Source organism: Marmota marmota, unplaced genomic scaffold (assembly GCF_001458135.2).
Source record: "Marmota marmota marmota unplaced genomic scaffold, marMar, whole genome shotgun sequence".
Classification (NCBI taxonomy): Eukaryota; Metazoa; Chordata; class Mammalia; order Rodentia; family Sciuridae; genus Marmota; species Marmota marmota.
Window position 1 is genome coordinate 4,159,770 of NW_025999968.1, and position 22,663 is coordinate 4,182,432.

The 22,663-nt window shown below is 39.1% G+C and overlaps 1 protein-coding gene and 1 non-coding gene across 4 annotated transcripts in view; both read right to left on the reverse strand.

Moving 5' to 3' along the window:
* The window catches only part of Gap43 (growth associated protein 43), a 108,961-nt gene that overhangs the window by 48,880 nt on the left and 37,418 nt on the right, over positions 1–22,663 (reverse strand). The window lies entirely within an intron of this gene.
* LOC125617030 lies at positions 96–201 on the reverse strand. Its single transcript, XR_007347887.1, has one exon. It is a non-coding gene; the product is annotated as a U6 spliceosomal RNA (small nuclear RNA).

A 22,663-nucleotide genomic window follows, 5' to 3' on the forward strand; every position in this document is an offset into this window, starting at 1 on the left:
AAAAAAAAAAAAAAAAAAAAAAAACAAAAAAAAACCAGGACAGGCAAAGAAGTTGGGATTTCTTTGATTGATTGATTGATTGATTGATTGATTTTTTTAATATGGAACATTTCAGGAAGTTTCATGTCATCCTTGCACAGGGGCCATGCTAATCTTCTCTGTATCATTCAATTTTAGTATATGTGCTGCCGAAGCATGCACTGAGATTTAATTTTGTTAACTTTTATTAAAATTCTTCACTTCCCAATGATAAACTTCAAGAGCATCTGATTAAAATAAATGTTTTTCCAATTATAGATGTGAATTTGAGGGGTCCAACAGGAGAGACTTAACAAAACTGTTGACATGCCATTAATAATAACAGTAACAAGCAGTTAGAAATAGCAAAGATATAAACAACAAAGATAAAGACAACTGACATTCATCTTTCTATGTATTAGATAGACTCATATCAATAAAATTAGTTTTCATGGGGAATTGTTGAAGAATCTCTATTTCCCTCTATTAATACTTAATCTGTGTATTCTCCAAGGTCTAAGAAAAATAGATTGGGGAGTCTGGTCCTTTAGTTATTAAAAAAAAAAAAAAAAGACCCATTTCCTCAAACTGGGGTTGGGAAGAGCCTAGAGTTGAGATATTTATGCTGGTCATCTGTCAGGGCACATTCTGGACAGAATCTGACTGAGCTCTTCCAGATAACCTTTGGGTATGGTAGGCATAGTTACAAGGTGTCTAACTAAACCAAGGACCAAAGTCACTGACACTCAGGTAAAAACCTGGTGAGAATCTGCCCTTGGAGAAAGGGATCTTCTGCTCTTGAGCAATGGACACCACTCTTCTGATGTTTCCTGCTGCCAGAAGCTTATGTTGACAACCTCTAGAGGTGGCACACTCAAAGGAGAGAAGGGCAGGGGAGGTGAGGGAGACACTAAACTCAGCTCTCAGATCACTTTGCCTGTAGTGGCTACTGAGGTTGAAACAAAAGGGAGGGACTCCCCATCAGGCTGCTAAAAAGGCTGACATCATAGACCAGGCCATGAGAGGGACTGTGAGGCTTCGGCTGACAACTGGAGGAAGACTAGAATAGCAGGCAGCCAATACATCTGGGTGGGGGGGCGGGACAGAAAAGCATCCTACCAGCTGACAGCCCCCTGTACCATCACCAGAGGTGAATCCTTCCCCATGAGACCCCAAGAGCAAAACACATACTAAGTGCTAGAGATGGTCAGAGCCAATCAGCAGGAAGGGAGCCCCTAAGCCTGTGGAAGTTAATAAAACAAACTTCTTTCCAGATAAGACCCAACAAAATGTCTCTTATTGGACAATCACGAATACAAGATACAATGAGATAAATATTTATTTAAATCACTATGTTCCTTCTATTATATGAAACATGACCATTGATCTATCTTTCGGTAATTAAGCCCCTTTGTAAATTATATTCTGAGTCAGCAAGTGCTTGCTTGGTACATTTTGTTCAATGAGTAAGAGTCCTTCCTCACCCTCTCTAACATACACCTTTCCCCAGATATTACCACCCTTGGTCTGCTTATGTTATAGTTTGCTATAGTTTTTGAGGTGTCCCCCCAAAAGTTGTTAATGCAGGAATGTTGAGACAAATCTATCAGATTATGCAAGCCATAATCTAATCAATGGATCAAGCTGTTTAGTGGATTAATAATTTGAGTGGATTCCTGCTGGTAATTGTAACAGATGGGGCATGACAGGAGAAAGTAGGTCCCTGGGGGGTATGCCTTTGGGGATTATATCTTGTCCCTGGCTCCTTGTTCTCTTGCTTCTGGACTGCCATCAGCTGATGGCAGCTTTTCTCGGCCATGTCATGCTCCTCTGCCACAGTTCTTCCTCACCTCAGGTGCAGAACTATGGAGTAGGTCACCCATGGACCAAACTTCCGAAAGTGAGCCCAAATAAACTTTTCCTCTCAAAGTTGTTCCTGTCAAGTATTTTGCCCACAGTGATGAAAACCTGACCAACACAACTTGCCTTGCTTTTCCTTTTTGGTATTTCCAATCATCTGTCATATGTTTTTATTTCATTAATAATTAAAACTTTCCATGAAAGTTTTAATTATTAAACTCTGAGAAAAAAACCCTGTCAGTTTTGTACAATCCTCAAAACTTTAATTGCTAAAACACCTCCAGGACCCAGTTGACCCTTGAAAAGTACTTATTGGTAGTTGTTAAGAGACTACATGCCACATGGCATTGGTGATCACAGAGCCTATAAGCGGGAGGCTTTCAGTCAACTGGGTATCTCTGCTCTGTTCTGCTGTGGTGCTGGGAAATTTCATCAAGACTCTCTCTAGCAGTCATCTTTCTCTAACCTCTTACATTTATGAGTGGATAGTATATGCATTTGGCATTTAAATTCAATCCTTGAAATAATTGTGAGAGTGGAACACATCACTCTGTTTTTCATAATCAAGCCACCTAAGAAAACAGAAGATCTAGTGCTATCCAGCTTCCAAATGACAGGCCCGTCTTCTGTCCTACTCCTTGTCAGTGCCTTTTAAAGTACAAGGTAGAAAGCCAATAGTGCTTGCTCTTTAAGAGCATGGGTTATGAAGTTAGACATGTGGAGGTGTGAAACCCAACTCTACCACTCACCAACTCTTGACCTTGAACAAGTCATCCTCCGGTTCCTTATTTGTAAAGTAGAAGAATAACAGGAAGATCCTATTGGGTTGTTGTAAAGAGTAAACAAATTAGTATACTTGCACAGTCCCTGACACATAGTATATGCTGGAAAAGGAGTACATGCTACTATTTTTATCATCATCATCATTGTCATTATGATTATCCTTCTCAGAGTATCTTCTACATCATCAAGAGACTAAGCTAAGACATGTGAGTAAGATAAATACCAAAGGAAGTTTGGTCATTATACCTCACTCACCCCGTAATCAACTGACATCCTCACCTGGGAGGGGAGATGTTCTTTAACTCTATGGTCATACTGAGCAATCTCTCCTCAAAGAGATAAGCAGAAAACTATCTTAAAATATGCCACAATAAGTTTGTTCCTATCCCTACGAAGTGTGGTGATCTGATTACATTGTCAAGGTTAAATCACAGTCCTTTCTTCTACCAACTGATTTCCTCTTAATCTTTACCTTTATCCAACCCTCAAACCTCCACATGTTCCATCAGCTTAGTGATAAAGTCTATTTATTTTCAAAATATGAACTTCACCTGACACTCAACTCATTCCACAAAAAAAACCCCTCATTTAGCTACTGTTTTATTTATCAACCCAGCGCTGACCCAGATATATCCCTTACACATCCAGTAAAACAATTGCCTATATAGTTTCTAAAAGCTACTCTATATATTTATGTCTGGTAATCCTCATATCTGGTAAGAGTTATGAATGCAGACATTTGTGGGGGACTAGCTTAGAAGCATCTGTTCTTAAGGAGAAAGAGCATTATAATCTCAGATTCCCAACTCTATGGCCAGTGCTCCCCCACATGCTAGTTAATAGTACCTAAGTGTCATGTATCTAATATCTAGTAAAAATAAATATATGCTATCTTCAGAGTGCAAGTTATTATAATGTCTTCTGGTGAGAGAAATGGAGAAGAACTTGTGACTCCAAAAAAGAAAAAATGACAAGGGCTTAAACCCGTGAATTACACACTATGATGTACTTTCAAGTTAAATTTTTTCCTCAAGGAATTACAGTGAAGTAGACTGAGTAAATGTGCTATCATATTTGCAAAATGAGGAAACAGATTGGTGGAAAGCTGTATAGTTAGGAGAATATGTCTTAAATTTAAGTCTCCAATCTCTTACATTTTAGAGAACCTAACAAAATCAAACTAAAAATTCAGTGCTAAATATTCAGGAAGTATCATAGAATAAATAGCATTACTAACATAAACTCTGAGACTACTGGAAGTACTTTTGTTTGTTTGTTTGTTTTTTGGGGGGGTACCAGGGATTGAACTCAGGGGCATTCCACCACTGAGTCACATCCCCATCCCTATTTTGTATTTTATTTACAGATAAGGTCTCACCGAGTTGCTTGGCTGGCTTTTTGCTGAGGCTTTGAACTCAAGATCCTCCTGTCTCAGCCTCCCAAGCTGCTGGGATTACAGAGGTGCCCTAGTGCCTTGCTGGAAGAATTAACAGAACAGAACCAGTCTTTATTTCAGACCTTAGGAAAGAAGTACCTTCAGAAATCTTTTAAAATAAACCTTTGTATTTGAAGTGGCTGGTAGGATGATCTTATAGGGCTCTGCCATCTGTCAGAAATAGTTTTACACATACCTTAATGTTCTATATCAGACACCAGGTGGTTTTCCTTTTAGAACAGTACTTGGGAAATCTCACCAAAAAAAAAAAAAAAAAGAGCAAGTATGTTTCTCCCCAATTTGAGAAGATACATTGTTAGATTCTTCCATATGTGAAAAAAAAATCAATTAAAATTTTTCTTTGTTAGGCTGAGGCAGAGGACAGAGGGCAGGTGAGGGAGTGAAGTGGGATGTTGGGTACAGGTCATATAATTCTGAGTATGAATACACTATAATTTTAATTGAATCTTCATCCCCACGCAGCTGAATTATTTAATGTAAATACACAAGAACCTACAAAAATCTGTAAATCATCCAGGCGCAGTGGCTTATGCCTGTAATCCCAGTGCCTGGGAGGCTGAGGCAGGAGAAGCTCAAGTTCAAGACCAGTCTCAGCAACTTAGTGAGGCCCTAAGCAACTTACCAAGACCCTGTCTCAAAATAAAAATCAAAAGGGCTGAGGATGTAGCTGAGTGCTAAAGGATCCCTGGGTTCAGTACCCAAAAGGAAAAAAACTCTTCTAAGTTTGTTCTAGTTGCTCACGTTGATACTGTGCTTATTCTTTCTTTCTTGCCACTCCCTTTGTTTCTGGAATTCAGTTTTCTCTTCATCATCAGTCATGGACATTCATCAGTTACATATTTCCTGACATGACATGGGAGTTAAACAATTTGAGTTTGAATCTTGGCTCAGGTACAGCAGAGGGAGGAAGAGAGAGCCAATGGCAAATTACTTATTTTCTTTAGGAATTCAATTTCTTCATCCTTCATATTAGTATACTAACATCTATTGGGCAAAATTTTCTTGAGAGAAAATAAAATTTGTAAAATGCATGTAATGAGATAATACAAATTAAGGAAAAATTACTACTTTCTGGAGACTAGGAATTGGATGAATTATTTGATAAATATTTTAGTTTTCTCTCTTTGACAGCTCCATGAAGATATGTTTCAAGGGTTTGTACATCTGAAAAACAATATATCCCCCCCTTAAAACAACATTAGAAGTAATGATTGCAAAATACCCCATATCCTTGGTGAACATACTACTAATAACAAATTGAAACATTATATCACACTAAGTATCAAGCACTCTTCTAAGTACTTTATTATGATTTATATATTTATGCCAAAACATATTTACTAGTTATATTTTTATATATTAACTGGTTTAATTCTAACAATATTTTTTAACTCTTTGTTTAAATATTTATTTTTTAGGTGTAGATGGACACAACACAATGCCTTTATTTTTATGTGGTGCTGAGAATTGAACCTGGGTCCTGCCCATGCTAAGGGGGCGCTCTACCGCTGAACCACAATTCCAGCCCCATGAAAACATTGTTTTATGATGGATATAATTATTATTCAGAGGAAAAAGAGCATGGGGCATTAAGTAACTTGTTCTAAATCACACAGCTAGTAAGTGGCAGAGCCCGGATTTGAGTGCAAAATGCTTAAATGGGTTATGCGTGAAGTAGGATGAGTCTTAGAAGCCAAGAAGTCAAGAAGCCAAGTTAGGCTGAGACAGATGTAATCTCTGCAAGTTTTTCCTCAAAGCTCCCGGGCCAGGTGAAGAGCAAAGAATGGGACAATTCAGAGTGGAACTTTGTCACTGCCAGTGCCCGCCAATGCTAATTCAGAGTGTGTAAAGGATGAAACACACAGAGCTGTCACCCCAATCTCCTCTTCTTCTTCAAAATCTATTCACAAAAGAAAAGTAGAAATAAATTTCCAAAGCAGAGGCTGTGGCATCACGACCTCATGAGGCCGTGATTTATTTTCCTTGTGAAGGTTTTGATGGGGAAGATTCACACTTGAGATGTTGAGAACAGCCCAGAGACCAACTTTCCTATTAATTCTGGAAGCAGGAGAGAGAAATTATCAGAGAATGGAGAATGCAATACTGGGAGAAGAGGGAGGGAGGGGGTCTTAGGTCAGGAATTATGGCTATTTAATTAAATGAGGAAAGCAAACAGATGAAGTCGTTAGTTACCCTTATGTGTTCTTATCACAAGGAAGGGTTTGAGCAGGTGGTAAAGGGCAGGTTCTGTGATCTATTCCTGAGTCTGAGGATTTACATTCAGCCCAAGTTCCTGAATTAAACATGTCCTTACCCTTGAACCAGCTATCTCTGTTTTCTCACAACTGTAGTGAGGCAAATAGGGAAATTCACTGAGAACTATTCCAAGGATGTGATGCCAGCTCATAGCAGTTATGCCACATAGCTCCTTGGAGGAAAGCACTGTTTGTTTAGTAACTGCTCATTGTGGCACCAGCACTGGAACACCTCCCATTTTGTGGTCCTACAGGGGAAAGCTCTGCATCCTTTGAAGACATCAACAAGAGAAAATTCCCTCTTATCCTTTTCTGAGATTACATAAGCATATTTTACAACTTCTGAATTAATTCATCTGAAGCAGCCTTCCAGGGATTTATGATAACCCAGTCTTTGGGCAGAACACTTAGGCTGAATTAGGTAAAATAGGGTGATATTGTCTGATCGTGGGGTCTTGATGTCAGCGAAAGCTATTTTCCTTCCTCTGATGTCTAAATAACTATGAGATGCTCCATAATCTCATATGCAATGTCACATGACTCAAAGGGACACACAAGGCACCGATCTGTCCCTGGCACAATGTGTTTGCACATTGATGTATTGCACGCGGAAAGCCTGAAGGCTCTCCTGAGTGCCCAAGATGAGGGAAGTCAGGATGATGCCACACTCTCCCCATGATTCTGGTTTACTCTCCAGAAACTAGTGATTCCTCCCATTTCTGTTTCAGCTCAAAACTAGGAATAAAAGATTGCCAGAGGGTTCCATTAATCATCTTCAACCACAGATGGTTGAAGCAACATACTGACTTGTAGCTAAAAGAATTCACTAGTTTCTCCCCAAGTCAAATTAACAGTTAAAAATCCTATCAGAGTCCAGTAAGTTTAACAAACCAAAGCTGCTCTGCAGCTTCTGGTTAATGTGTGCAATAGTTCATGTCATGAAACAGAAGAAGTCTAGAAATATGCAACAGAAGCTGTAAATCACTGTGGAGAATCAAGGCAATATTAGAGTGGCTGATGGTCCTGATGGAGCAGTTGTGCAGGAAAGACCTAGACAAAGACATGTCTTTCACCAAATGCTGAAATTCTGCCTTGGAGCATTATTTCCATATTCTAAGGCTTAAAATTGACACTAAAAATTAATAGTATACTATTCAATTAAAGAAGCTCTCTTATTTTATCTGTCTTTCACTCAATGCTGTATATTTTTCCATACTAAGTTAAAATAGTTATGATTTATCATAATATACATATCCCTCCTTTACTTAAAAAAAAAAAACTTTCAGTTCTTATTGTTTAGCAAGCTAAGAAGATTTTAATTGCTTTGGCATTTAAGAAATTCATGGATGGACCCAATATGTCTTTTTTACTTTTCGTATGAATATGCCCTGAACTTCAGCCAAGTAAAAATTCACCATTCATGTGCTCCCCACTGGCCTGGTTCTGTGTCCTCACTGACAACATGGCCTCCTCACGCAGCTATCTAGCTTATGTGTTGTTTAAAGACTATACAACCTTCATGACTTTTCCCAGTCCTCATCTCTTTGTTTGGAGAGGTTTTTTTTGCTCTGTCTCAATTGGAGAGAGCAGAAATGAACAACCTTTTTCTGCAAAGGGCCAAACTGCGAATGTCTTGAGCCATATGGTCTCTATCACTACCATTCAACTACGGTGGTAGTGTGAAATAAGCCATGGACAATACTTAATGAATGACCATGGCTGTGTTCCAATAAAACTTTATAAATAGTAAAATTTAAATTTCAGATAATTTTGAGGTACCACAAAATATTATTTTTTAAAATTTTGTTTCACCATTTAAAAATGATAAAATCTGTTCTTTCAGACCATAGTTTGCCAACCTCTGGGACAGAGTGTACCTTGATGTTAAATTCCAAGTGCACTCTAAAATATTCTTCTTTTTGTATTATAGTTCATGATGTCATTAGTTCCCAAACACTCTACTGGTCTATAAATTCTTTGAGGGAAAGAAGACTGTCTTAATAATAATAATAGGGGCTAGTTTTTATTGATCACCTTGTAAAAGACACTGAGCTTTGCATATAAAATCTCACAAGAATGTATAAGGTAGGTATTTTTATTGTATTTTGATACTGGGTAGTAAATCCAGGGGTGTTTTACCACTGAGCTACATCCCTAGTCCTTTTATTTTATTATATTTTTTGGGGAAGACAGTGTCTTCTTAAATTGCTGAGGCTGTCCTTGAACTTGCCATCTACCTTCCACAGCCTCTTGAATTTCTGGGATTACAGGTGTGGGCCAAATTGCCTGGATTAATGTAGGTATTATTATTTTTATTATTACTGATAAGGAATAAATACTTGAGGAGGTTCTGAAATTAATAAATGGTAAAGCTATGAGCTGACTGTCTCAGCAGACTCACTCCAGAGCCCAACATCTCTATCACTGTTTTATATATTCTACTCTCATGTATAACTAATTAGAACAATTTTTTAAAATTATTTTAAAAATTTAACCCCCCCCCAAAAAAAAAACACAACTTAATACATGCATGGGAAATGAGCATTTAATTTTGGAATAAACTTCTGAGATAAGGTGACAATTTCAAAGCCTCAAAACAAGCTCACAGAGAAACTTAAAGAACCACAGCAGAGGCATTTTGGGGGAGGGCAAGCTGCAAAGAACTAAATGAGAAGATGATGACACCGAAGTGTGCCTGCCTTAGAAGAGCCTTTGCCCTGTTATCGCTCTCTCTTTTTTTTTAATATTTATTTTTTAGTTGTAGTTGGATAATAATGTGTTCAACTCAGATGATGCACAAATCCTAATGCAACATACAGACATGCAGACAGAACTGAGTGGTGGGAAATGCACAAAATCGTTGCTGAGCCCCAGTGGAAGGGCCAGGCCTATGAGCGAGCAGCAAGCATGCCAGCTGCTCTCCCAGAAGGAGAGAAATGAGTGCAGCTGGGAGGACACTTGTGCAATAGAAAACGACTTTTTCTTTTTCTTCTTTTTTCTTAACCACCAGATTTGAGCAAATTGCTTATGTGTGGAAGGTTTTGTGGAACCAAGCTAAATGGTGCTATGTCACTAGAAAAAAGATCACACCCTCCAGCTCAAGACACCTATCTCTAGAGACTATTTCTAACAATCTAAGTCTAGATGAGGACAGGCAGTGAACAGCATCCAGATCAGCTAAGGGCACACAGTGACCCGGCAACAGGAATAACAAAAGATTCTTAAATCCCCAGGGCTGTTGTATCAGTGAGAAGAGAAAGCTGAGGAGAAAAGATGCCCTCTGCAGCCTTGCTGCTCCCTGTGTGGATCAGCAGCACCTATACAGGCTGGGTAAGGCAGGGCGGGCTGGCAATCTAAATTCTCACTCAGTTCAAAGTCAACTGAATTAGGATCAGTCTTTAGCAAATCCTTTGCACATTAGTATGTGAAATATGCTGGCCACATCACTAACCATACCTGTTGTGGGAAATCCACAGCTTCTTTTGAATGGTTCTATAAATGAAAGAACAAATTCAAAGGTTCCTCTCCATGAAATTTGGAGAAACAAGAAGCCGCAAGTAAGTAGTAAAAGTCCTGGACCCTGACTGTATCCCTGATTCATCCCAAACTGACTGCAACCTGTGATATCTCCTCATTTCTCAGGGCCTCAGTTTATTCCACTGTACTCTAAGAGAGCTGACTAGATGATTTAGGGCTCAAACGTTCAAAATATAGAAGTTTAGATTGTGTGCATATGTATGTTCTGATTTCCTATTTCCTAGAAAAAGAAAGCATCTAAGAAGTTATTTGTGATCTAATCCTAGAATCTGGAATAGACAGGGTCTCCTCTATGGACTTTGGCCTCAACTGTCACTTACATTTTAATATCATATATATATATATACACACATACATGTCCCAATTACATATGTAAATATATAATTAGTATTATACACAATATATTTGCATGTAGAACTAGTTATATACATACATGCATGTACATATATAAAGATATGTATGTGTGTATGAGAGAGAGAGGGAGAGAGAGAGAGAATGGGCCAGTTCCAAATGGATCACCAAACCAAAAGAACAAAATCTTGTCTATAAGCCAGGCTCCCATGCTGGCAAGACACTTGAGTCTGTACAGTTCAGGATGCCTCTACTTTCATGCTCCTATGAACTGGCAAATGACCCATCTCATCATAAAGACGTTACTATCTTTTAGACACCTAAATCCAACCCTGTCCGAATGCAGGATTGCATGATTCATTAGTCAGTAAAAAGCGACATTTGCCCCTAAGCCTCTATGATGAAAGAGTGAAGGATTCTAAAGGAATGTCCTACTTGACAATTTGTAAAGCCATGTTGTCAGTATGTGTAGAAAATCTGAATGAAATATACTGTTCTAGTTGGAGGGGAAGAAGGAAACTGCTAAATAAGTAAATAAGATATATAAATCACTGTTATCCTCTGCCACACTCGCTTTTATTTCAGCAAGAAAACCGGGAAAGATAATTCTAACTCCCATCAGCTTTCTACTCTCATACCTGGCAAATGCAGTATTGTCTTGCTCTACAGCTCATTGGAGACCCCAGATCCCCTTGCAGTCACCAGCATCCAGGACTGAGAGCCATTGAAGCTGGCTGCCTGACATCTTGGCTCTTATTTCTTCCTTTTGGCTTCCTTCTCACGTGGACGTGAAGTCATTACAGCCCATCACATTGTGAATGTTCAATGCTTATTCATATTACTGAGTGAATGAACAAATGCATGCTGGTGCCACGGGTTTCCAGACTAAGCAGAAATCTCACACCAAGTCTAAATTTGGTTACATGTAGAGTCATAGCACTTCTTCCCACCTGCTTCATTTACTGCCCTCCCCGGAAAAAAAGAAATTGTTTGCAATTGTCTATAGAGCCTGCATTTCATAATGGGGAATGGAATTCTCAAAGGAAGAAGCCTAGGAAAACCTAAAATAATAATTACGAAGGATCATCGTTTTCCAAATGGATCCTCTAGCCTTGACTCCTTAGCTAGTTTTCTCTCCTATGCTATTCTCTAATGACAAGGCATTCCTGTTTATTTTTCAAAGATCTGCTTCTGCTGACATAAAGAAACCTTCCTGCCTGCTGCTCTGATCTCGCTGCACAGGAGAAATGATGCAAACAGCCCCAGCCCAGGAATGCTAATGTGCACTTTGCAGCCTCCAAGGCAAGGAAAAATTGGAGAGACAAGCCAATTTGCAAGTGACCCAGCTTCTCTCTTTTTTCTCCTCCCACTGTGTAACCTTGACACCGCCCAGGACTCAGACCGCGTAAGCAGGCTACTGCTGATGCAGGCGAACCACCTAATGAAGGGCCAAAGTAGGCGCCTGCTCGTTGTCCCTCGCTGCTCTTCTACCAAGGGGCGGCTTGCGGCATAGACTGAAGCTTTTGTTCTCCAAGCCACAGGAAGGAGCAATTATCTCCCAAACAAGAGTTTGTGGAGGTTGCGAAAATAAAACCAAACTCCCGATTGCTCTGGAGGAACAAGAGACCTCCCCCTGCACTTGAAGAGTTGGAGGAGGGGCTCTGCAGGTAGCAGGTCCAGCGCTGCCTGCGGGAGAAACTGACGCAGCTGGTGGAGGGCCCGCCCGATGCGCTGTGTGCGCCACTCCACGTCCCTAAGGTCCCAGCCTCTCAGACCACGCCCGCCACTCCTGCAGCCCGCAGGTTTGCTGGAGGTGGGGGCGCCGAGAGTCACAGAGAAGAAACAAAGGGATGAGATCACCGCGAAGAGGGGCCAGAAGGATTGTGAAAGAGAAAACGAAAAGGGGCTGCTGGACTGAAACAGGAATTAAAAATGCTGGGGTTGGGGCAGAGAGACCAAGAAGTCTGGTGGGGCGCACGAGAGCGTAAACAGTGGGGAGAGGGACCAGTCAAAACTAGCCCTGCTTTGGAAAAAAGAAGAAAATTTGCTTAAATCCTATCCTCTGCTTCCTATCATGTTGTTTCCCCCAAACACCCACGTTCGTGTCAGTTGTTTTAAATTATATGCATAAGTTTTCTAAGGCTGGAGTTTAAGAATGGACTTCAGGGTGTCCCTGAATCTGAAGCAGCAGGCAGAGCTTTTAGTTTATAATTACATTTTGTTGAATGTCCAAGACTGTCAGAGAAAAATGTCAGCGTGAGGTAAGATGGAAGACATAGGTAAAAAGGAGACATAAAGGACAAGAAAATAAGATTTTAATTCAGAAGTTTTGCATACTTTTCTAGGTCTGTCACCCCCCTAAGCCTGTCTCCTTCCAGTCGTAAATCTACCTGTGTACTGTTAATTAACCTCCCAATAAATCAATTAAGTCAAGAGAGATACGATATCTTGAGGAGCCAATAATTTAGGGGACTTTTCAGCACTACCAATCAGATAATGAAGAGCACATCAGCTAAGGATCCTGAGACTGACCAGACCACAAAAAACAGGTTTGGGATTATAGGACAGATACCATTCCTACAATCCTTTCCATACCCGCCCCTCATAAAGTTTCCTTTAAAAGAATGACAACGAACCCCCAAATCAGGACTCTCACTCTTAAGATGGCCCACATTCTCCCTTGAATACTTTTCTTATTTCACCCCCAGAGACAGAGAGAGATTGCCCCCATTCTCCCTTGAACATTTATAAATTTCTGTGCATCTGCTGTGTGCTAAAATTCTTTTACCTCAAGTATCCCAAGAACCCTGCCCTGCTGGTCCTGAGTTGACTTCCCCCTTCTCTCCAGAAACTTATTGGACTCTTTAGAGACACCTCTTCTCCCATGACAAGAGGTGTACACTACCACCCACCAAAGGTTAAATAGACTTCAAGCTTGTGGAAAAGAAAAAATAATAAGAAGAAAAAACATGAAATGCAAATGGTACCAGTGGTGAGAAATTTAGTAACATCTCTTTTTGGTTAAGATGAACAATTTGAAGACAGGGCCAAAAGCAAATGTGTTTTTATTTGAGGGAAGACTGCAGACTAGATCATGGAAGACCAAGAGGTAGGAGAGAAGAGCAGCCTATGAGGCATGCCAGCCAGGTTGAAACATCAAGGTATGGGTAGCTAATGGAGAAAAATAAATGCTGGGGCTGTCTTTTGGTTTTGCCTGATTTGGCCTTTAGACAAGGAAACCAAAGAACAACTTTGCAAACCTCATTACATAAGAAGAATATTAACTACTGAAGACTTTAATTTGTATCTGGAGTCATCCTTGGACCTATTAGCTTCTCACTCAGATATAACTTGATTGAGGACAGAAATTTTGTCTGGTCTGCCATTTTAGCATCTGTCCCTAGCATAGTTCAAAAGACAGAGGGCACTCAATGAACTGTTATGGAGGAAGTGAATGAACTGCCAAGTGATTTGCACATTCTTCTTTCCTCCTACCCCACAACTGACCAGTAACCAAGAGGCCTGAGGTCAATTTCATAGTCTGGTGGTAACCATGGATCATTAAAAATCTCTTACCCAGTATTCCTTTCTTTCCCTGGGGGTGACAGACACCCAATAAGCTTTTCTCCCTAGACCTGTTACACATACACTTCAACTCATCACCTGCTCCACTAATGCACCAATTTCCTCCTTTTTGTTTTCTCCTTGCCCTTCTTCCTTCCCTCCCAATAGTGTGTCTTCTCCATGTTGCCAAATCAACATGGGAAATTTCCTTTTCAGTCTATCCCTCTTAAGAATCTCATTATGACACAAAGGAACCTAATGAACAAGACTGTTGATATAATTTTCATTCTCACTGCACAGATAGAACCAAAAACAGAAATGTGTATGTGATCTCTCTCTCTCTCTCTCTTTCTATATATATATATATATATATATATGTGTGTGTGTGTGTGTGTGTGTGTGTGTTTTCAAACGAAATTATATATAAGAAATGACCCTATTACTCTATAAAACCCAGTAACATTATTTATTCCTATGTTTCCATGGCAAACATGCAGAATCTCTGCTACATTTAGTGTCAAATAGAGCTAGAAATTTTAATACCATTTTTTTTCTGTTTTTGTGAGGAAAGTTTTGCATTTCATGTTTAACAATTTAGTTTTGAAATACAATCCATTTGTGCCTGGGAAATGGCCTGCTTTTTTCTAAGAAGCTATTTGTTAAGAGGTTGTTCCGCTAAGATACTAACAATTTTACTTTTGGGAAATGGGAGAAGATAGATAATATTTCCATGGTTACAAAATAGATTACTGGATCCCTCCCTCCAGTGATGCTGATTGAGGGAGAGGAGTGTAAAGCGTCCAAAATGTATTTTAATTGGTGCCCTAGTGGGCTGCTTGTTATAAGTGGTCCTTGGGCCACAATGTAGCTTTCTTGATTTTATTGAAAATGTCTATATTGAGTAAGTCAGAATTTTCTACTCTTGCCACACTGCCTCCTGACTTTAAAGTCATGGATACCCAGAGGCAGCTGTCACACACAAATGACCAAGAAACTCTATGCTAAATTCCAGCATACATAGCCCCACTGAACACAGACACAAGGCGTAGACAAGACCATTACATCATGTTATTTCATAGCCATGGAAACACACCTAGAGTGTGAACCAATCAGTGATATAGCTGGGACTAGCCCTCATCACCTTCTGTTTTCCCTTGAGTCCTCAGGACCACAGAGAATGAGAAGACTGAATTTGGGACAAAGTAGATAACTGAATTAGATCATTATTGTCAAAAGGCATGCTTTAGCCTCAGGCATTTGGCAGGTCTCAATTTATTATCCTTCCATTCTGGGCCTGAAAGATTCAGATTAGCAGACTAGATTGCTCCTCTGTTACATTTCAATCATAGAGATATGATTTGGTGCTTCTGTGTAGCTAGTATGGGATCATAAAAGATGAGGAAGAATATAGCCTGAAAAGAACAGATTATGTTTTTTCTGCCCCAGAAGCAAAACTCCAGAGTTTTGCATAATGTCATTGAATATTATAATATGTAATGTAAATGCAAATTCACTTTTTAGTGTTTTATCACATTTTAGTAAATTATAGGATGCATTTTGTTCTTTAGCAGATTCAGTACACCTGGAAGTAGAGATAGCCCTGAAGAAATCCCATCTTTAGGCACACACTGGATCATTGTATAATATTCTGCATACAAGGGGATGTTGTTTAAGAGCAAAAGAAAATTTATACAGAAAGAAGGCAGTGAAACTTTCAGTGATATACGTATTTGTGAAAACAGCCCTGTTCAATAAGCTATTCTAATACAATAAGCTAGTTGATGTTGTTTCCTTTTGATTTTCAGAGTTAACACTGATTACCATATAATCATATAAACATACATCCTTGGAAAAGCAAATATCCACAGTACAATAAATTCTTTAATATAAATTATTTCATTTAATTATTTTTGTTGTCTCCAAAGTAGCACAGACTTTTGAAATAGGAGACACTGGATTCTAGTTTTCTGGAACTCTTATCCTTCCAGACCTTTCTGTGGTAAGTTTAGGAATATTCTGGTGTTCACACACCAAAAGTACAATCAATTTGATATAATCTAGCTCCCTTGAAGTCTTGTTTACATCTAAGAAGCACCAGTCTCAGAAGCATAATGGGGTATCAGAAGTTCCTAGTTCCATCTTCTATTCACTACATACTTCTTACCTGCAAAACTTTAGAATTGAAGATTTGTTACCACCTTCTTTGGATGTGGAGATTTGTCCAAGATCACCAGGAATTTTTGAACACAGCAAAACATCTAATTCACTTTCTAGGTGCCCCTGGACTTTTTTGCTACATGCCCCACAGAGTTTCTATATTCTTTAAGTGCAAGCACATTCAATTATAGACACTGAAGGGACCTCTACACAGAATGTTACAGCTGCACGGCACTGTGTACATTTCTGGAAAGTGGACTTGGTATTATCTCCCCCCAAGAAACCACCAATTTACACATCTGTTCTTTGCAGCGATGGATATAATTACCATGATGTTGTTTGTAGTCATGTGACCCTCTGAAGGGGCATTGGTTAAACATCTGTAAACAGGGATAAACATCATATTGTGTCTCTTTCTCAAGCAATTTGAGCAATTTTTGCTGCAGGGGGAAAAAAAAGGCATCTTTTGTCCTGGCAATGTTCAGCAGTATCTGCCTTCCTGAAAGTGTGACTGTGAGATTGGTCTTGCCCCCAGGAAGGCAGATTTTGCTGAAGCACTCTTTTGACTCAGAAACAGTGTTCAAAGTAAAACAGGGCTTTAAAAAAACAGACTGTAAGAGAAGTGTGCTGTAGTAGTAATGGGTTTGCTCATCATTTTCTCCAATCTTCCTGGGCAGAGTAAGGCTCTTCAATAAAGACAGTTTGTATTTCTTAAGTGTCTTTCTCCAGAGAAAAACTTTCCACACAGACTTGTACATCACTGTTTCATCTACTATAGGTGGCTAGATGACCAAATGTATGACATGCTTAAGTGCCATCCAATTCTGTTTTATACATATAGAGGGCAACTAATAAATTAAAATAAGGGCAATACAATGCTTGAAAGATGGAATGTTTTACACCAAAGCAGAAAACTTCAAGCCCAAGACAATCAATTGAGCAGTTTTCCAGCTTTAGCAAAAGGCAAAATTATCTTATCACAGAAGTCATGCATAAATGCCTATTTACAGTAGATTTAAAATAAGAAGAATGTACAGGAGAGAGAAGAAAACCAACATTTCCTCCCTGTGTTGTTCATATATTTTAGAAAATATTCTTTGGTGTCAATTTTTAATTTTTCAAATACTAAGTAATTGAAAAGTTAGAAATGTCTGGTTTTTTTCCTGGGAAAATCTATTAAACATGAACAAGACAAATGTTAATATTATATATATATATATATATATATATATATATATATGAAATTACCAAACTCTAGGGCCAGCACAGAACTGGGCTTTAGATATAAGGCTCAAAGGTGAGGTTGGAAAATCTAACATACATGATTAGGAGGGAGGACTTTATCTTTAAACAAGAGGTTTGGAAGAGCCCATCGAGTTCCCATCTCTTTAATTCTAAGAGGTATAAAAACTACCCCATATTTTGGTTTAAAAAAATAAATAAAAATAAAAGCAAATATATTCCCTCATGCTCAGTATTCTTCCACATGATTTGTAGAAACCTGGTCGCAGAGTTTTAGCTCAACCTTAGCTCTCATTTAGCTGCTTGCCTAACCAACTCTTAAGATCCTACAACTTGCCCCATACATTTTTTAGCTAGTAGTTCTTCTTTCAGAGGTTCTGAATAGCAGAACACATTCAGTGTTCTGCACAAGATTGTGCAGAATCTACTATTAATAATAAATTTCAAAAATTATCCTATCAGCAAATTTATTAACTCCCATTTTGTCTCAAGATGGTAGTGTGTACCAAAGTTAAATCTTCTTATGTACTAATTATCATTAAATCTTTTAACCCTTTCAAAAATTATCTGTGAGACCTGTATGTACAAAAAGATTAGCAACTTAGTTGAAAGATCTTAATAATAACCATTTATTGAACACTAGATTGGAATCAGGAATACAGAGATGTAGAAAATGCAGTTCTTGCCTTCTGAATTGTTACCATTTATATCTGGATAAAAACAAAAATGAAATGAAAAAATTAAATAACACAAGGCAGGCTATACTTGGAATTAAATGGATGGTACAGTTAATATGTGGCTTGGAATTTTAAAACAGAACCATCACTCAGACCAGAAGAAATTCAAGAAAGAGGGGAAATTCAAAGAAAAAGCAGGGTTTTGGAAAAAGGTTATGGACTTGGTTTCAATTATAAAGCTTTTCAAAGGAAAAGATATCCAGTAAGATGTAAGTACACATCCAGTAAGCAATTAGAAGCATCTTAGTACAGGAAACATAAACTTGAGAGTATTTATGAAAATGTGAGAAGGTGGATAAGATTTCTGATGAAGATAATTAGGAATAAAAGGTCAGAAAGACTAAGATCTTGTTCTGGGAAATATTTATATTTAGAAACTAAAAGAAGAAAGTTGATGTGTGAAAGTCAGCCTCATGAAACAGAGTAAGAATTGAAAGAGTCAAAATACAAAATAGGAGCAACAGGAAAAGGTGTATAAGAAGGTGTACATGTTGAAGTGGAAACGTTAGGAAAAAGCTGAAAAACATGCTTTTTGGAGGAAATAAAGAGGCCACTAGGGACCTCAGAGAACAATTTTAGAACAGCACAGCAGGGAGGAAAGGATAGATTACATGTGTTTATGAAAAGCATAGGTCAGATAAAAACAAAGGAAATTACAATATTCTTTTCAGATGTTTATCAGAGAAGAAAACAGATGAACCAAAGCCTTCTTTCTGCATTGCTAAGTAAAATGGGATGTAGAGAGAGGCAAGAATAAGTAAAAGTAATATGAAATGAGTGTAGGAAATGTTTACTTTTTTGTTGTTGTTACTGGAGATTGAACCCAGGGCGCTTTACCACTGAGCCACATCCTCAGCCCATTTTTATGTTTGATTTTGAGACAGGGTCTCACTGAGTTTCTAAATGTCTAGGTGCCTCACTAATCTACTGAGGGTGGCTTTAAACTGATGATCCTCCTGCCTCAGCCTCCAGAGTTGCTGGGATTACAGATGTGAGCCACCGTGCCCAATTGGAAATGCTGACGCTTAATGGCAGAGTTCAACTCAATATTGTGGCATTGAACTTCTCACCCTAGGTAACCGGTAATAAATTTTTTTCTTGCCAAACAAAATAAGTTCTCAGCTAACCTACTAACCAACCAGTCAATGAAATAGTGTAACTTTTCAAACAAAATAAAACAACAGCTCCCTCTCTCTTGGTTTGTGAGTGATTGTATGTGAGTGTGTGCATAAGAGAGAGAGAGAGAGAATAAGAGAGAAAGAGAGAGAAACTTCACAGAAGCTCATCATGCTATAATTCCCAGAACCCCACCACTAGTGTCTCTGCTTCCTTCTCTGAGGGCCTCCTGTATGTGGGCTACAAATGACAAAAGGTATCCCAGTGTGACAGAATTGGATTTTACTTTCTTTCTCACACTTTTTCCCCCTTTAGTCTTTTTAAAGTGTGAGACTAGATTAAAATCATAATATGTCTAAGTTATGCAAGAAGTCAGGTTAGCAAGCAAGCATCTGGCTATTTATGTGCATGTTTGAAAACTCTAGGAACTAAATATCTGAAGGTTCTAATGCTGACTCTCTAAGGTAGAGGTTGACATATAGAACCATAAAGACTACAGAACCAAGAGCCTGCACCCGTGCATAATGGGGTAAATTTTACTCTTTGCCTTGGAAATATACCTAGCAAAAGTAATATTATGAAAGATGTGAAGATTAAAATGACCACAGGATGAGAGGCAATGGAGCTTCCTATTAGGCTCCCAAATTAGGAAGTGCTTTCAAGATGGCTCCACCTCCCAGCAGGACTCTGATGACTCCGGTACCTTTGCAAGATCTGAGGCCTTAGAACTGCAGTCTGTCCTCCACAAATAATTTCTGAAAGTTTCTCCAGAAGATGCCAAGTCAAAGTATCCATAAAACAGTTGGGAAAGTCCTGCTTATCCCCATTTTTGTCATTTAGTACCCTCCCTTGAATGTTTCTGTTTCCCCATTTTTACTCTGAACAACTGATCAAAGCTCTTCACTGAAATAAGTAAGTGAATAAGGTTTGGCCTTTTAGTAAGACACTTAGAATTATACCACCCCCAACTAACACAGTTATCTTTGTGCTCTTTTTCCTTTCTGTTTCAAGCTTATGTATAGTTACTTCACAAGGAACCCTCTTGAAATCTTGAGTTTTTGAACCTCTCTCTTCTTTGATGCCACAATGACTTCCTCCTTGTTCAGGTTTACTTCTACTCTTCTTTCCTCTGCTTTAACACAGGTTTCTCCATAGCTTGAAAAATAGCACCCTTATAGGAATTCAGATTGACAGGACTACAGCCATCTTGAGTGGTAACCTCCATGATTGCTCCTGAATACCCCTACACACCATGCCTTAGGTAGATCCCCAGCATCCTACAAAAGAATCTTTAGAGTGGTATGGCTTTGCAACCCTGACTCTAGTTCTATCAGTGCCAGAAATGTGCCCGATGTCCTTGATAGCAGCTTAAGATAAACCAGACACTCCACCATGGATGTTGTGTGTGACCACTTTATAAGTTCCCTTCTTCTTACCCAAATCATAAGGATCCACCTGGTCTTGCTGCCTCTCAGGACCAGACTTTTTCCAGTAAGTCAACAGTACAGTGCTCTCTGCAATCTGGATCTGTCTGTTCCTTCAGTCTCATAGCATCTTGGGGCCAGGTTTCATACTCTAAGACCAGGTTATTCAGGAGCAGCTCTTTTTAGACCATCTAGTTTCTTTTCCTCCATTCAATACTACTATGGTTCAAAAGTTTGTGTCTCTCCAAAATGTAGGACTCCCAGATATAACTATATTGAGAGAAGGGGCCTTAAGGAGATGGTTAACCCATGGGGTTCGGCGCTCATGAATGGAATGAGTGCTCTTAAAAAGTATAGGAGAGTGAATTTGTCCCTTTTTACCCTTCTGCCACATTAGTACATAGCAAGAAGGTGCCAGCTTGGAAACAAAGAGTGAATCCTCACTAGACACCAAATCTACTGGCATCTTAAGGTCAGAATGCCCAGGCTCTAGAATGGAGCGAAATAAATTTCTATTCTTTATAAATTCCTCAATCTGTGATATTTTGCAATAGCAGCAGTACCTAAACAAACAACAAATTTCTAGATAAGTGGTCTATGCCAGTTGTCTCTAGTCCTGCCACCCCAATCTCCTAAACCCCTAAAATTTGGCTTTCATCCTTGCCACTCCACTAAATTGCATATTCAGAGGCTATCTCAATGGACCCCTTGTTCCTATAGTCAATGGCCTCTTCTTCATTCTCATCTATCTTGATTACTCTGATTTAATCGTACTGACCGTTCTAATTTAAAGCTTTCTCCTAATGTGCTTCTCTGATTCCCTGTACTTGTTCTTTCCTTAACTATTCATTTCTTCCATCCCTTCTTTCCTTGGAATGGGGACTGAATTCATGGCCACTTTGCCACGAAACTTCATTCCCAGCCTTTTTTTTTTTTTTTTTTTTTTTTTGAGACACAGTCTCCCTAAGTTGCCAAGGCTGATCTTTAACTCCTACCTCAGGCTCCAGAGTCTCTGGTATTATAGGATTGGGCCACCATACCGAGTTCTTTCTGTTTCTTTCAATGAAATATTTTCTGCCACTGAAGAGAGAATAAGCCCTTCCAAGCTCTTCTCTAAGTCTCCCTCAACCGAAGCCATGAGTCTGTCCCTATAACCCACTGAGTCACTTGCACCTGTCCTCCATGCCTTTACTTCTGAACCTTCAATTAAGCATTCCTTTCTGAATGCTTCACTCATACTGACCATGCTAGAAATGTGAACAATTGTCTTCCTTACCAAATCAATTCTTCCTTTCAATTTTGTCCGTCCCACCAATAGTGTTTCCACTTGACAAAATCTAAGTTAGAAATATTAGAATCATGTTCACTTCTCTACCCATCACAGAGCAAGTAAGGGGGACTGGCCTGACTCAGAGTGTTCAGTGGGTTTGTAATGGGGTAATGGAGTTCAATGCTAGATAGAGATGGTGTCCAAGGTTAGGGAACCAGAGTGAGAGCAGAGGCCAGTGAGCAGAGGATTCCCACTCTTGGAGGTAAAAGAGGGATATCTGATAGGGTACACCTGAAGGAGTCAGAAACAGAAAATAAGGTTAGGTAATAGAAATAGCAATCTAAGAATCAAATCTAAGAATCAAATGAAAATGAAAAACAAGGATATATGAAGAAGAGCCTCGAGTAACCAACTAAAAATGAGGACTGCTTCTATGAGTCACCTTATCAGACCACGTATAGCACATGTCAATTGGTTAGCCGAATTGGAAAGGTCACACATCAGACATATTCACAGAGACTCTTCTTCACATTCCTTAATACTGAAAATGACCCATTTCTCTTCAAAGCATTTTCAATTTGCTTCCCATTTAAGTTCCAATTATGAAGATCCTACTCCAAGGTTTCATTTCCTCATCCGTGCATCCTCATTTCAAGTCTCCCCGTGCAATCCTGCGTGCATAACCACCACAATGCCTTTCATCATGTCATCCCTTAGCCAAAAGTACCAAAGGCAAAAATCTCTTATCACATCAGGCGATTTTTTTTTTTTTTTGGTGGGGTGGGGTTAGACCCAATCCTACACACCCATTTCCACCCTTGTTCTTCCCATCGAGCATTCTTCACTATTTTCACGATGGTCTCCCCAACACTCCATGAACATTCTCCTTGTCA